General features: G+C 40.5%; 1 protein-coding gene across 2 annotated transcripts in view; it reads right to left on the reverse strand.

Moving 5' to 3' along the window:
- Positions 1-14,742, reverse strand: part of KIAA1107 (KIAA1107 ortholog) — a 113,267-nt gene that overhangs the window by 97,735 nt on the left and 790 nt on the right. The gene's annotated exons all lie outside the window — the stretch shown is intronic.

A 14,742-nucleotide genomic window follows, 5' to 3' on the forward strand; every position in this document is an offset into this window, starting at 1 on the left:
ATTACAAGACAAGTTTTCAACCAAGTGTTTTATCAAAGTGCAATATTATTGCACAGATAAAGAGCTTTTATTTTGTCATCATGATGATAGTACACTAACATGACTCTCCCAATGGCTCAGTCCAGGCATAGCAAGCCCATGAGATCCATCTTAATTCTGGCTCCTACTGGCTAGCAATGCTGCGGGAGCACCACTCAGAGCCACTCTCAGGAAAGAAGCCCAGTGTCACTTCGTAGTGATACACAAGTTCAAGCAGTTCTGCTGGGCACTTGAGCAACATTTCTGGGTAAAGAGCCTTGGATTCATGGCTCCCTTGTTCAGACTGAGCAAAAGGGTAGCAAATTCAAAGGTGGTACACCCCAGTCCTAAGGTGACTCAGCCTTGAAACCCTGCCCCTCCCCCAGTCATAAAGCAGCATTAGTCAGCTCTTTCAGAATGTTAATTTGCCCAGTTCTTGTCTCTATTGCTAATTTCCTTTGTACCTATTAAGCCCTGTGTGTAAATATTCATACTGTATACTATTAGTACTTGACATGTTATTAATGCAATCCCTACAGTGTTGGTCAGCACAACAGCACCCAGATATACTTAGATTCAAGATGGCTGGAGTGGCTGAGGAGCTATCCTTTTAATACAGTGTCTGTAAAACAAAACTAAGATCCCTGTTCATTTAACTATTTAATAATTAAAACATTTTTTTGCTAGTATTACCACTTTAAATGAGAATGTGGGCCTGGATTAGATCAAGCTTACATCTAGAGGACTAAGGACGGCTGGTATCTTAGAAAGAAAAATCTTACTTGTAATCAATTCCACAATAAAATAGCAAGTTTAAGGAGCTACAAAGTGCTTCTTTTAAAAAAATAAGATCAGTGGCCTTTTAAAAACTTGAAGGTGAATTTTCAAAACTCTGTATGCATAAATATAACATATAAGCACATAAGTAGCCTAAACACAAGTATTCTGTATTTTATAAAAGTTAAAAGTACGTGCGTGTGTTCAATTTTGCGCACATATGTGTGTGTGTATAAACAGGGTGGTCTAGGGCATTCCGTGGCAGGGCTAAATTATGTAAGAACATAAGAACATAAGAACATAAGAAAATGCCATACTGGGTCAGACCAAGGGTCCATCAAGCCCAGCATCCTGTTTCCAACAGTGGCCAATCCAGGCCATAAGAACCTGGCAAGTACCCAAAAACTAAGTCTATTCCATGTAACCATTGCTAATGGCAGTGGCTATTCTCTAAGTGAACCTAATAGCAGGTAATGGACTTCTCCTCCAAGAACTTATCCAATCCTTTTTTAAACACAGCTATACTACCTGCACGAACCACATTCTCTGGCAACAAATTCCAGAGTTTAATTGTGCGTTGAGTAAAAAAGAACTTTCTCCGATTAGTTTTAAATGTGCCCCATGCTAACTTCATGGAGTGTCCCCTAGTCCCCTAGTCCTTCTACTATCTGAAAGAGTAAATAACCGATTCACATCTACCCGTTCTAGACCTATTTTAAAAGACAATTAAATTTTACAGCTTATTCGCATATCTTTACATCTGCTAATTATCTGGTGTGATATTAAACATGTTATTGGGCAGTACTGACAGGGTTGGAGTTCAGCCTGAAGCATGAGGGTCTCTATGACCTGGAGAAGGACTGGGTGAACTGGTGGACTAATTGGTAAACTAGTTAATTTCCTCGACACATGCATGCTTTAAAATTGGCCGATTTGCACGTGTAAATCAGGACTTAGGCAAGCAAGTCCTAGTTTATTTTCAACCAAAAAATATATGCATGCATCTATTTAAGATAGGTGGGGGTAAACCACACACATTCAATCCTTTAATATACATGGTTTGCCTGTACTTCTTTGCAACTAAGGATTTTCTGTGCTAATTCCAGGCTTCCTTGAATTGATGCTGTTTTTGTCTTTACCATTCTACTGGAGGTTTCTCCCATGTATCCACCTCTTTCTGGGAAGAATTATTTCTGATGTAGTCATTTAAAATGCTATGCATCCAGCTCACGTGATGGCGTGGTAAGACCAGGACGTGTTTCAGCTCTGCTCTCGGGGCCTACTCACCACCTGCCCTGAACAAACACCATCTGACCTCTGTCGACACACTTTGTTAATTTTTGCAGTTCTGTTGGCTATATTTCATCTTTTTGGGCTGTTTAGAGGCTGGGATGACCACAAAAGCCACCCGCAAGGAGAAAGAAGAGCAAGCTCACTGATCCTAAAATGGCAGAACGGGAAGAGGAGCACTGTGTGCGATGCTATATAATACCGACCTGATTGATGGGATGACCGTGGCAAAAACTTTGGATATAAAAATTTGAGCAAGCTTTTAAGCAATTCGATGAAATAGCTTTTGTAGAAGCAGTAACTTGGTGGGTGAGCTCTGTGGAACGAGTTTCAGATATGGAGGATTCTGTGCACAGGGAGGCTGCATTAGTCAGAGAGCTCAGGCTGCTGTAGCACGGCTGGAAGATAAAACAGAGGATCTTGAAAATAGATCCTGCAGAAATAACCTCAAGTTGGTAGAATTCCTGGAGTCTATAACTGATGCTGAGCTGCAGGGCTTTTTGGAAACCTGGCTCATACATGAGCTTTCCTTGGATCCCTCTCTGGGACCAGTGTTGATTGAGAAGGCTCATCGCCTAGGCCCGTGCCTGGACAATCAGAGGCAACCCTGAGTTGACATCACCAGATTTTTTAACTTTATTCGCAAGCTGGCGGTTTTGCAGGCAGTGTGATGGGGATCTCAGCCAAAAATTGATCGCAAAATCCTAATATTTCAGGATTATTCAGTGAAACTGCTGGGTCTTTGTAGAGCTTTTTCACCAGTGTGCACTTTCCTATGTGAAAGAAAGGTCTGCTTTTTCTTGCAGTACCTGACCAAGTTAAAAGTGACTCATGGAGGAAAAGCTACTTTCTACACCAGCTGAGGCTCAACTTTTTTTTTTTTTAGACTCTTTGAATGGGGCTGCTGGGAGCAATTCTTCTGACCCTGATCATTGAGGATGGACTGGCTGGAGAAACGTCTTTGGGCCTGAGGAACAGTAGTTTTCAAAATGTGTTTTGCAGACCGCCCTGGACTATTTATATATAATAGTATGTCTTTGGTCTGTGATTAGTTTTTGGACATCTTCCTAGTGCTTCTGTGGGGAGAGTCTGGATGTTTCCTGAATATTAGCCGAGGAAAATGTTTTATATTTGATGAATCCTCTCTCATCTCTTTAGCAGTGATGTTTCTTGCAGGTGGTGGGTGGGTGGGCAGGCCCCATGGCATTCATTGCATGATTTTCTCTCTTTGGAGATGGGAGAGTTATAAGGGTGGGGAATTAAGGACTGAAACAGCAAAGATAATTCTTGGGGCCCTGCTAATAGTTGTCTGTGTCTTGGATTTTTGGTTGCGTGGCTTCTCGCTTGTTGGGAATGGAGTCTGTCCCAGGCTGGGGGGAAAAGACTTTCTGCAGTCTCTGTATCTTAATCCTTATCCCATGGTTGGCTAATGGATGACTAAGGATGATCTTAGAGTGTCTTCTTGGAATTTAGCAGGTCTGGGTTCCCCGCTCAAGCGTTCTAAGATTTTGAAAGCTTTGGCAAAGCATAAGTCAGATATTGCTATGATCCAAGAAATACATTTGACTGATAAAGAGCACAGTAAGCTGGCCAGATGGTGGGAGGGGGAAGCTCATTGGGCTTCATCTGGCTCTCAAAGTTGGGGTGGCTATTTTGATTCATAAGGCCCCAACTTTTCAAATTTGTGATCTCATTAAAGATCCTGGGGTAGATTTTTGATTCTTCAGGCGTTTTGAACGGGGAATCATCAATATTATGCAATATCTGTGCACCTAATGCATATGTTATTATTCAAAAAGTGCAATATCTGGGTGGTGGCCCTATTATATTGGGAGGAGACATGAATACTGGTTTTGATCCCACGCTGGACAAATCTCGCTGCCTTCCGGGGAACCAATTGGCAAAGCACAAAGGGATTCCATGGCTATGTGATCACTTAGACCTTCTAAATGCATGGAAGGTTTTGCATCCCACTAAGCGAGATTACACACGTCTCTAGGGCTCACGCTTCTCAGTCAAGGATAGACTATTTGTTGACATCATCATCCTTGCTCTCTCAGATTAATCAGGTGATAATAGGCCCCCTTGAAATCTCTGACCATGCTATCATCTGAGTTGATGTTCTTTATTGGGGGGGGGGGGGGGGGGTGTCTCAGAAGAAGGGGCCAGAGAAGTGGACTTTTCCTGCCCGGTTGTATGGGGATGAGGGTTTTCAGACATTTCTACAGTGAAAATGGAAACAATTTCATGAGCACAATAAAATTCATATGAATGAGCCTGTCCTTTTTTTTGGAGACGGCAAAATTTGTCTTATATGGGGATATAATTGGATATGTGAGTTGGTGAAGGAAGATTATGGGCAAGAGAATTCTTATGTTGGAAAAACAGATTCAACAGGATAGGTTAATATTTGCAGCTTTTCCCATGCTTAAAGCCAGATCGGTTTACATTGCTTCACAGGTGGCCTTAAAATCTGTATTGCGCCAAAGGGCTTACAAATCTACGTTTTATTATAAATATCAATTATTCCGGTTTGGGAATAAAGCAGGAAAGCTTTTGGCATCTTTGATCAAACGTCGGGAGGGGGCTTGTCACATAGCAGTAGTTAGAAATGGGCAGGGGAGGACAGTGAATGCTCCTGAAGAGCTCAATAAAGTATTCTGTGATTTTATTTTCAGTCTCTTTATGCTAAGGATAAAACTGATGAGGAAAATAGGGCTTTTTTTTTTTTTTTTTTTTAAGAAGTTCACCTTACTGCATAAGCTAACAGCATCTCAGCTGGAAGCTTTGAATGCAATTATCACCATGGAGATTCAGGTGCAGATAGACCAGGCTAGTCTTTATAAGACACCAGGGCCAGATGGTTTTGGGGGAGGGAAATTTTATAAGATATTGAAGGAACCAATAGCACTACCTTTACAATCTTTATTCACCCAGTTAGAGGTTAAGCGATTCCCTTTTGACACAAATAGAGCCTTAAGCACAATTCACTCAAAGAAGGGTAAGGACTTGCTATTGCCAGTGTCTTGTCGGTCGATATTGTTGCTTTACTATGATCTGAAGTTGTTGTCAAAAATATTTGTTGATCATTTAACTATTCAGCTTCCCACCGATTACAGATCAGGTGGGTTTTGTTCGCGGTAGGCATTCTGCTTTTAATGTTCAAAAGGTGTTGGTTAAGCTTATCTTAGAAAGGTGTTGATTAAGCTCATCTCAGAGCATGCAGGCAGCTATTTCCTCAATCCTAGTTAGTTTCAGTGCCGAGAAAGCATTTGATTGGGTGGACAATTTGGGGTTTTTTTGCAATGTAGTGCACTTGTTATATTCTAATCCCAAGGCACACATTCTAGTGAATAGTCAATTAACAGAGGAGTTCACTATTCAAAGAAGGACGTATCAGGGGTGTCTTCTTCTATCCCTATTGTTATTCCTTTGAGTTTTGGAGCCCCTTTTGAGATCGGTACAGGCTGATAGGATAGTAGGAATTCCCATTAAAGACCAGATGTTTAAAATTGTGGCCTTTGTGGATGATCTATTGGTTCATCTTTCGAAGCCACATGACTCCTTAACTGGGTTGTTTGATGAAATTTCTCAATATGGGACTTTTTCTGGTTTTAAGCTTAATATTGGAAAATCTGAAGCCTTAACATCTTCTCAGTCCGTTAAATCTCTGGGGAGGGGGAATTTTCCGTTAAGATGAGAACCTGGGTCCTTTATATATTTAGGTATAGTTCTTACTATGGATCTGGCTCAATTATATGATCTAAATGTTCTTCCTCTACTGAAATGTATGAAGGACAAGTTGTTGCTGTGGAATTATTTTCCATTATCGCTGATGGGCCACATCAATCTTTTTAAAATGCTATGGCCACAATGGCTTTGTGTTTTATAGGTTTTGCCCTTTTATTTGCAAAAATGGGATATTAACTTGGGATACGCTATGCTTTCTAAATTTCTCTGGCAAGGCAAAGGGGCTCGCATAGCTATTACTCATTTATTGGGTGGCTGGAAAGAAGTTGGTCTGGGGGTACCTCATATTGAGAGATACAATATAGCCTATACCCTGTGACAGACTGGCTTTTTGACACGTCGTTCTATACTCCCAGAATTTGGGGGCAACATGGGCATCGCTGCTGGCACTTCATTTTGTTTTACATGCTGATAACTCTTCGCTACCTGTACATCTGAGAACACATTGAATTATTTTCTCTCTCAGGAGGGCATAGCAATTTCTTTGTGGCTTCAGCATAGTTATCGGGAGTCTATTTGTTTTTACCCCTGCAGGGTAATGGGGATTTTCTACCTGGGTCACAGAACAAATCTTTTATTGCTTGGGCACAGAAAGGGTTATACCATGTGGGGCAAATGGTGATTCTTGAAGGTCACCTCATTTCTTTTCAAGAAATGGAAACCCAATTTGGGATGACTATGGGTCAGCGATTCACGTATATTCAATTACAACACTATTGGCAGTCGCTGTTAAGTGATAATCTTAAGGAAGACTTTAAGGTAAAAATTGAAGAATTCTTTCAAACTGGGGAGCAGAGAAGAATGAGTGTACCCGCCTATATATGGCGTTATTAGATCTCCAAGTTGCACCCGTGGTAGTCTTATTGTTAGGAAAATGGAAATCTGAGCTCCTTCTTCAGTTGGTAGGCCGACAGTTACTGTCCTTCTTTGCGAGGATTCCAGGGTTGTTGAAAATGCCAATTTGAGAGAATTACAATATAAATTCCTACTGCCACTATATTTGCCTCCAACTAGGCTGTTCCGAGCAGGAGTGTTGCAAGCTGCTGTGTGCCCTAAATGCTCTTCTGCTAGGGGAAACTTGGGTCATTTTTTATCATGCCCAGCTGTTCCAAGTTTTGGGGGGGAAAATGAAACTATATTTGCAACAGATCTTAAATAGCTCCCTCTCTTTCACCCCAGAAGGAGTGCTGTTTGACTGTAGAGAGGCATTGGATATCATTGACAGGGGTGATTGCCTTTTTCTTAAGAAGGCATGGCGGCTGGGGAAAAAGGCTGTGCTCTCTATATGGTGTGACAAAGAGGATCCAGCTTATTTGGCCTGGAAGAACAGTTCAGGTCTTAATGCAAATGGAAAATATGAATACTGGTAATTCTTTTAAAAGTAAATTGGGAAGACTAAAGACTGGTGGGTCGGATCTGGAGGTGCAGGGAGAAAAAATAATGGATTGGGGAAAGTCTGGTCAATAGGGAGAGGGAGAGGAAATGTGATGTTGAGCCTACGAGGGAAGAGAGCATTGGGGGTCAAAACTTATGATGTACTATTACGGTATTCCTGGGGGAATTCTGCACAATAATTATTTAAAATTCTGCATCTTTGAGTAATTATGCATAGCATTTTATTTGGAATCAGTTTTATTGTAGTAAGCAAACGAATTACAAGAAAAATCAACCAAATTAAACCATCACTGGTGCACATTGGACTCTGATGCACACCAGGCCAACTGAATCAAGGAACGATCGTTTACATAATTTTTACATCCCACCTCTTCCAGGTAACCCCCCAAAACAGAACCACAGAGTAAAGAAAGAGAAATCAAATAGTTATATATTGAAAATGAGGTCCCATTCCTATTGAAGAAACTACCCTAAAAAAAACAAAACAGATGGTTAACCAATTACTGGTCAAGGATAATTCAGCACCAGATTTCTAGGTTTAGGAGAAAGTGATTGGATATATTTGTCCCATGCTGAGATAAATCTCATTTCTGAAGCCGCACCTGTTGTCCATGCTGTGTCCCTTCCTGCTCATGTGGACTAAAAACCACTACAGGCTCTATCCTGGTCTGTGTGGGTGAATCTGTCTCATTTCATTCCAAGTGGATTGATACAACTGTCTTTTTTTCCACCCCATGGCAGGCCTTCGTATTTCTGCTGTGATGCAGATTTTCTTCACACTCTGATCGGCAGCTACACAAAGGGAGGATAACTTTCAAACAAAGGCACACGGCGCAGAATATGTGGCCTTGCATATATTTGCTGTAGTATTTTATAATACATGTATTTATTTAACCAATTTCTACTCTGCCAATTTGGAAATCTCGGCAGATTACAGCTTCACATACGTAATTATACAACAATAAAACTGCTTTACATAGTGAAATACAATAAAACATGACAATACAAACACAAACAATGCAAGAATAGCATAACATCAGTAGTGAAATTCAATCCGCAAAGGCGCGCTGAAAGAGGAAAGTTTTTAGGGACTCTCTCAAGCAGGCAAAGTCTCCCTCAGCCCTAATTCAGAGTTCAAGTCCAGCAATTTGAAATAATCGATTCTTACAAGTGATTTGAAACAGATTAAAATAAGGCAGTGTGAAACATGGACAAGCGCTATTAGCTTCTTACCCATAGTTCAAGCTGACATTTACCTATTTATTTACATTTGTGGATCACATATCTTAAAGACTCATAGCAATTTAAAGCAAACAAACATACAATATGTATGTGTGCATTTAATAAAATACGTGGAATTCTACCATAAAACATTCTCTTGCACATAGGCTTATGCGTGAATTTATGCAAGGCATTGAAAGCTAGCAATTAACTGCAGACCATGGCATTGCAACAGGAAGTAAATTTGCGAGACTAGATGGGCCTTATATAATCATGACTGCTGGTCTCTCAATTCTACGGCCAAGGGAGGGGCTGCAAAAATCTGAACTTCTCAGAGAATTTGCTGATCCCTGTGGAATAGTCATAGAAGACCAGGTTGCTTGGTCCAATCCAGCTGGGTTGAATCAGGAAGGCAAAAGGCTTCTGACCCATTGTATCATTTTCAGCTACTGCCGACAAACGCTTTCCTGGATCTCCACTCCCCCCCATATTACGTATGTAGCAAAGAAGAGGACAGCAGCAGGACATTGGGCTGTGTCCTCTTCCTCTGCCAGCCAGGCCCAACTGCTGCTTTCAGCCATGGCACAGTGCGGCTGAAAACATCAGCCAGACTCAGTCTCACAAATGTCTGCCCAACATGGATCTACATGCTCTCCCCCAGTCCTCCGGAGAACACATAGATCCAGGTAAGTGTTTTGTTTTACCATATCCCCCCTGAAGCAGTGGGTAACGAAATGTCAGCAGACATCAGGGACTTGTTCAGTTTCATCATTTAACATGGAACCTATTTGTTTTTCTTTACTATGTACGTTTTTAGTGCAATTTATAGACAAAACAAAACAAGTTGATTAAAGAGGTGGATGATAGAGAAGACGAGATTTGGGATATAAATACCCAATACTGTCAGGTTTGCTGACCCCTCATTTCACAATGTATGCCGATACTCGTGTGTGTGTTGTTTTTTTTAATCAGTTTGGTGTTCATTTATAAAGTGCAACAGAAAAAAAAAAAACTGTTACTCAAAGATGCAGAATATTCTGCATGCAGAATTTCCCTAGTACCATAATAGTATATCACAAGACTTGATCCCAGTCTTCTCCCTCCACCCAGTCCCCAACCCCACCACGCTCTCTCCCTTCCTTTTAGCCTCTAACTCTTCCAATTGTGAAGCTGCAGCTGTTGCCTCCAACACAGTCCCCTGTGTCTTTTCTGCCATTTGGATCAAAAAACTGCTAAGGCTCCGTCTTGGCCCACACAAGGAAAGCTGCTTCCGCCATCCAGATCCATTCAGGCTAATGCAGTAGCTGCTGACTAACACCTTCTTCCAAAACTGGTGCTGCCTTCTTCTGTGTGGGCTAATGCTACAGACTTTTTGTTGTGCTTTGGTCCTGTGACGATCAAACACTGCTGTTGGCTCCTTCTGGTTCCCATTGCTAATTCTATAGAAGAATTTGGCATTGGCAGAATTCCCCCACAAACGATGATGACAACCCTATCAGTGTAGAGACCTTCGTTTTCAGGTTTAATTTTTCCTGGGAATTTCAAAGTTATAACTTTTTCTCCTTGTGTTATAACGAAATCATTTTTCTACCGATTTTTTCTTCTTATAGTATTGAAATTCCCAGGAAAAATAAAATAAAAACTGAAAATGAAAGTCCCCGTATCAGTGCTGCATTAAACTTTCAAAAAGATTGGGGTAATCTGTATGGAGCAGCCAAGGTTATGACCTCAACAATAAGCATAATTTGGATAGCTAAAGAAGATAATGGTAACAGCAAAGTTGAGATGGGCAAAAAGATATGCAGGGAGCTGGCGATGGTTTAAGTATTGGGAACATATATACTCATCTAATGAAAGTTATAGAAAAACTACAAAGGATGACACCTGTGCAGACTAGATGGGCCAATTGATCTTTACCAATAATCATTTCAGAGTATATGCAAATGAATAAATACTGTACTAAAATAGTAATAAAATTTGTTGATTTTTTATAATTTTAGGTTATCAGTAATACTATTTGTAATCCTTGGTTTTTTCCAGCATTCTCATCCTATATATGCCTTAGCGTGATGGTATACCTTTACTGTGTTACTATACCCATGGAAATCGACAACCAAGAAACATATTGAGCTGGGGTGGTTCTATCATTAGGTAAGGTGAGACGCCACCTCAGGTGGCAAATTTTGAGGAAATAAAAAAATGTCTACCATGCTGCGCCTTTGACTCTAAGGTTTGGAAAAGTTTGCTTGTCCCCACATATTTCATATGCACCAGATGGGTTGCACTTATGATTAAATTGCTACACAAAACTTATCATACTCCAGTTTTTTACTCTAAGACATTCCCAGGCACAAACCCTATCTGGGAGAGGCTGTAGTGAAATTGGCACCTGCATGCATGCACCTGTGGTGGGATTGTCAGGGTGTGCGCCAATTTTGGGCTCAAACACCACAGGACAGATATTCTTGCTGTTCCAATATGTATAGCACCAGTATTGGGCCTCCTTAGAAGATGGGAAGGGTCCATAATTCCGGTGAAATATAGGATATTAGTTGGTCAATTCCTGCTAGCTGCTTGGTTCACTATCGCTAGTTTCCGGAAATCTAACCCTGGTATAGATTATTGGTGAACTCAAACACAGAATATCCGAGTTTGAAAAATTAAGACAATATTAAACATGAAACAACCATTTTTTCCTTGATGTTCTAAAACAGATTCTTTCTGTTAAAGAGATAGAAGTTGGGGAAAATTCCATAGATTTATCTGACCTCCTACAAAAATCTCAGGAGGAAATTGAAATAAAAACAAGGGAAACCCTTTTAGTGCAATTCGCATTTGCTTCAGACAGGGTCAACATAATGAGATCTTTCTTTCGTAATAGACTCCTAACTTTTTATGGTCAAAAGGTGTGGGTTTTCCCAGACCTTGTTAAGAACACTCAAATTCGTAGGAAGAGTTTCCTACAATATAGGAAAACAGTGCAAGATAAAGGGGGAAACTTTATATTGAAATACCCCTGTAAATGCATTATTAAATTGGAAGGGAAAATTTATGTATTCCATGATCCACAGGGTCTCAAAGACCTCCTCGTGATTAATGACCAGCAAGATAAGAATTAGGTCTTAGAAAGATGTATATTTTCATAGTTATGTTTTTGTTTTTTTTTCCTTTTCACCGTTCATAATTTTGAAGGTTTCTACTTTATTGCCTTAAAATATCTTGAATGAATGAAAGATAAAAGATGTTTCAAGAAATAATAATTTGATATGTATTTAATTCTGACATTCAAGACAATTTTCTGATGTAAGTTTGTTTATTGTATTAAAGATGAAAGCAATAAATAAAGAATTAAAAAAAAACAAAAAAAACCCAAAAAAAAAAACATGAAACAAAAGTACAGGGCCCATTTTGTACTTATCACCTCACTTAAGTTGCATATACTTGTTCTTTTAGCTGTGTGCTATGTATGGTGGGTTCCCTTTGGTCATATTATCCTTTTCATTTTATGACCTTTTCAGCCATGGCTTATCATTTGCTTTTGTATTTTCACTTGGAGTAATGTTGCTGTTTTGCTAATGTTGTATGCCCAAAAAGAAAAAAATTTTTTAAATAGTTCTTAAAAAAAACAAAACCTGCACACCCCAAAACACTGTTGTGGTACCTCACCTTGCCACAGTCGTGATTACTGAAGTGCCTGTGGGAGTCCGAAAAAAAAAAAAAAAGCCCAGTGGGCCGCAATAGACACCATTCCACCACTGCCACCAGAAAAGAAGCCGGTAGGCTGCAGCAGACCTCATCCTTCTGCGGTTAAAGAACGGCCTCTTAAGCTGCTTCAGACCCTATTCCGCAGCTGCCAAAGAGAGGGAGCCTCTGAGATAGTGTGCATGTGTAAGAGTGACAGTCTGTATGTGTGTGCGAGTGTCAGAGAGAGCCTGTATGCATGTGTGAGAGAGGGTTGGAGCAAGAGCCTGTGTGCATGTGTATGTATGTGAGGGACAGAGGCTGCGAGAGACAGCCTGTGTGCATATGGATGACAGAAAGGGTTGAGTGAATGCCTATATGGGGGTGTGTGTGTGTATGAGAGCCTGTGCAAATGTGTGTGAGTGATGTGTGAGAGCCTATGTGCATGTGTGAAAGGGTGTGCTTCTGTGTGAGAGAGAGAGATCAAATGTAAGAGAGGGCATGGGTAGGTGTATGAAGGAGGGAATGTGTATGTAAGGACAAAGTTTGTATGGCTGCCCTCCTCCAATCCATGACACACTCAGAGTGACTGGAAGGCAAAAGATACCAAGTATGGAGAGGGGACATTTTTTAATTCTTATTAGTTTTAAATTGTTGGATGCTATTTGATGTGTGCTTTTCTTAAATATTTTATTGGTTTTTGAGAATTAAAAAAATTGTTTAATTATAGAATGCTCTGTTCATCAGTTATTTTGAAATATTTATTGTAATAGAATAGTTTTACTATTACAAATGTGTTAAAACTCTTGATTTTGTTGTTTATGAGTAATGATGGTGTTTGGTTTTCCATTGTTGAACTGCATACAGGCTCTGTCTTCTTGCAGTTTCCAGTTCAGTTTTTGTCTGTATGTTTTTATTTAAACTTTATGTCTATTCTGTACAGTATTTGGTGAGAGTCCATCTGTTCTGCGTGTGTGAGCGAGGTGAGGTATTTTGCTGGTATGTGGTTTCTGTGTAGAAATCTATAGCAGCCTGATTTGTTCCATTTTCCTAATAGTAGGTTTATTGATGTGTTAGGGCTAGGTGTAATATTTGCAGTGTTGCCTTTTCATGGATAGTGTTGTTACTGTTTGAATGCTGACATTTTGTGCTGTTTTGGTATGGGAGGCTTACTATACTGTAATTGTAATTCAATTTTACTCATGGCTTTTTGAGGGCCAAGCCCACATCAAACACACTTTACAATAGGCTTAATACCATATGGGTTCCAATTGTCCTTTTTGCAGGGTTTTCTGTTATTGTGATATTTTTACTTCAGAAAACTATGAATGCCCTTTTTCATAAAGGAGTTATTACAAACTTTTAATTGTGTATGAGGAGGGCCTGGAGGGAGAGGGCACAAGGCTGTAAGGCTCATATAGAGCACCTAATGCCCTTGCATCAAACTGGAGAAAGTCCACCACGAAGACCTCCATCATTCATCCATCTCCCACTCCCCTGGGGGCATATGCTGGTGAAATATGAGGCAGATCGCAGTTTCTGGGAGTATGGCAGGGTTTCCAGCTTCCTAGAAATATTACCACTGACACTCTATAGGCCACTCCTCTGGGAACTCTGACTCCTGGTTTCTTCCTTATGCATTGCAAATCACTGAAAGGGCCCCCCCGCCACCCGGCCTTCTCAGTGATTTGACTTGTGCCTTGTGGTAGAGTCATCTCATCGCTCACCTCTGGCAAGCCTTTATGCCAAGACCACAGTAAATTATATTGGGTTCAAAACAGTCAATACTTCTGGGAAGAACTTAAAAAGCACATTTTTTATTCATAATTGTTAGGGGCTTTTCTCTGGCCTGCTCGCGTAGGTAGTGTATCGCAGGGTGCGGTAAAGTTTTCACAGGTCATAAAGTACCCAGGCAGGCTAATACTATTTTGGGGGGGGGGGGGGAGGGGGAAGAGAGACTCTTTATGAGGCTCATATAGTAGTCAATTATTTATATCACAATAGGAGAGCCAGCTAATAGCTCGAGGTGAGGTGTTGGCGTAGGGGCCAATTAAACATGCAGACCAAGACATACAAACAGCACAGTACACATCTGTGAAGATTTGACGTCATTTGGAGTACGGAAAGTCTCACAAAAATGAAATTTCTACTATGTTCTCTAGCCCTAGCTTGATAGCATCCTGTTATAGAGTCCATCAAGCTAGGGTGAGAGAACATAGTAGAAATCTCATCTTTGTGAGATTTTCCGTACTCCAAATGATGTCAAATCTTCACAGATGTGTACTGTGCTGTTTGTACATCTCAGTCTGCATGTTAAATTGGCCCCGAAATCCTAAACCAACACCTCACCTTGAGCTATTAGCTGGCCCTATCTTGATATAAATAGTTGAATACTATGAAGATCCCCCCCACCCCAAGCCTCCCTCTCTCTCTCTCTCTCCACTCCTCTCCCAGCCCAAAAATGGCCAAAATGTAATTTGCAATATTTATCGCAAATTGCATTACGGCTGTTTTGGGCACATCACACAGCTTAACACCAGGAAAAAAAAGGCATAGTTATTTCCAGTGTTAAAAATGTGATAATGCCCCTCATTTTAAATTAATCCTGCC

The sequence above is a fragment of the Rhinatrema bivittatum genome, chromosome 10, assembly GCF_901001135.1.
Source record: "Rhinatrema bivittatum chromosome 10, aRhiBiv1.1, whole genome shotgun sequence".
Classification (NCBI taxonomy): domain Eukaryota; kingdom Metazoa; phylum Chordata; class Amphibia; order Gymnophiona; family Rhinatrematidae; genus Rhinatrema; species Rhinatrema bivittatum.